The following is a 2,446-nucleotide window of genomic DNA, read 5'->3' as shown; positions in this document are numbered from 1 at the left end:
ATACCTTTCTTGAGAGGAAATTGATATTTAATATTACCTCCCTTCATATCAATAGTAGCACCAACGGTTCGAAGAAAAGGTCTTCCCAATATAATGGGGCAAGATGCATTGCATTCAATATCCAAGACAACAAAATCAACGGGGACAAGGTTATTGTTAACCATAATATGAACATTATCAACTTTCCCCAAAGGTTTCTTTTTAGCATTGTCAGCGAGATTAACATCCAAATAACAGTTTTTCAATGGTGGCAAGTCAAGCATATCATAGACTTTTTTAGGCATAACAGAAATACTTGCACCAAGATCACATAAGGCATTACAATCAAAGTCCTTGATTCTCATTTTAATGATGGGCTCCCAACCATCTTCTAGCTTTCTAGGAATAGAAGTTTCAAGTTTTAGTTTCTCTTCTCTAGCTTTTATGAGAGCATTTGTAATATGTTTTGTGAAAGCCAAATTTATAGCGCTAGCATTGGGACTCTTAGCAAGTTTTTGCAAGAACTTTATAACTTCAGAGATGTGGCAATCATCAAAATCTAAATCATTACAATCTAAAGCAATGGGATTATCATCCCCAAGGTTGGAAAAAATTTCAGCGGCTTTATCACAAGCAGTTTCGAGTAGCTTTAGCGAGTTTCGGGTAATTTTGCGCGCTTTGCACTAGGAGTAGAAGCATTGCCAACACCAATTATTTTACCATTGATAGTAGGAGGTGCAGCAACATATGAATCATTAGCATTGCTAGTGGTGGTAATCGTCCAAACTTTAGCTACATTTTCCTTTTTAGCTAGTTTTTCATTTTCTTCTCTATCCCACCTAGCACGCAGTTCAGCCATTAATCTTATATTCTCATTAATTCTAACTTGGATGGCATTTGCTGTAGTAACAATTTTATTTTCAATATCCCTATTAGGCATAACTTTCGATTTCAAAAGATCAACATCGAGAGGCAAGACTATCAACTCTAGAAACAAGAATATCAATTTTATTGAGCTTTTCCTCAACAGATTTGTTAAAGGCAGTTTGTGTACTAATAAATTCTTTAAGCATGGCTTCAAGTCCAGGGGGTGTATTCCTATTATTGTTGTAAGAATTCCCATAAGAATTATCATAACCGTTACCATTATTATAAGGATATGGCCTATAGTTATTACTAGAATTGTTCCGATAAGCATTGTTGTTGAAATTATTATTTTTAATGAAGTTTACATCAACATGTTCTTCTTGTGCAACCAATGAAGCTAATGGAACATTATTAGGATCAACATTAGTCCTATCATTCGCAAGCATAGACATAATAGCATCAACCTTATCATTCAAGGAAGAAGATTCTTCAACAGAATTTACCTTCTTACCTTGTGGAGCTCTTTCCGTGTGCCATTCAGAATAATTAACCATCATATTATCAAGAAGCCTTGTTGCTTCACCAAGAGTGATGGACATAAAGGTACCTCCAGCAGCTGAATCCAATAAATTCCGCGAAGAAAAATTTAGTCCTGCATAGAAGGTTTGGATGATCATCCAAGTAGTCGATCCATGGGTTGGGCAATTTTTAACCGAGAGATTTCATTCTTTCCCAAGCTTGAGCAACATGTTCAGTATCTAATTGTTTAAAATTCATTATGCTACTCCTCAAAGATATAATTTTAGCAGGGGGATAATATCTACCAATAAAAGCATCCTTGCATTTAGTCCATGAATCAATACTATTCTTAGGCGAGAGATAGCAACCAATCTTTAGCTCTTCCTCTTAATGAGAAAGGGAACAATTTTAATTTTATAATGTCACCATCTACATCTTTATACTTTTGCATTTCACATAGTTCAAGAAAATTATTGAGATGGGCAGCAGCATCATCAGAACTAACACCAGAAAATTGCTCTCGCATAACAAGATTTAGTAAAGCAGGTTTAATTTCAAAGAATTCCGCTCGTAGTAGCAGGTGGAGCAATAGGTGTGCATAAGAAATCATTATTATTTGTGCTAGTGAAGTCACACAACTTAGTATTTTCAGGGTTGGCCATTTTAGCAATAGTAAATAAAGCAAACTAGATAAAGTAAATGCAAGTAAACTAATTTTTTTGTGTTTTCGATATAGCAAACAAGACAAGTAAATAAAGTAAAACTAGCAACTAATTTTTTTGTGTTTTGATATAATGCAGCAAACAAAGTAGTAAATAAAATAAAGCAAGACAAAAACAAAGTAAAGAGATTGAGAAGTGGAGACTCCCCTTGCAGCGTGTCTTGATCTCCCGGCAACGGCGCCGTGAAAATATGCTTGATGGCGTGTATTTCACACGTTCGTTGGGCAACCCCAAGAGGAAGGTATGATGCGCACAGCAGCAAGTTTTCCCTCAGAAAGAAACCAAGGTTTATCGAACCAGGAGGAGCCAAGAAGCACGTTGAAGGTTGATGGCGGCGGGATGTAGTGCGGCGCAACACC

Source organism: Lolium rigidum, chromosome 7 (genome assembly GCF_022539505.1).
Source record: "Lolium rigidum isolate FL_2022 chromosome 7, APGP_CSIRO_Lrig_0.1, whole genome shotgun sequence".
NCBI classification, from domain to species: domain Eukaryota; kingdom Viridiplantae; phylum Streptophyta; class Magnoliopsida; order Poales; family Poaceae; genus Lolium; species Lolium rigidum.
The sequence above is the reverse complement of the archived record's forward strand: the minus strand, read 5'-3'. Positions refer to the sequence as shown.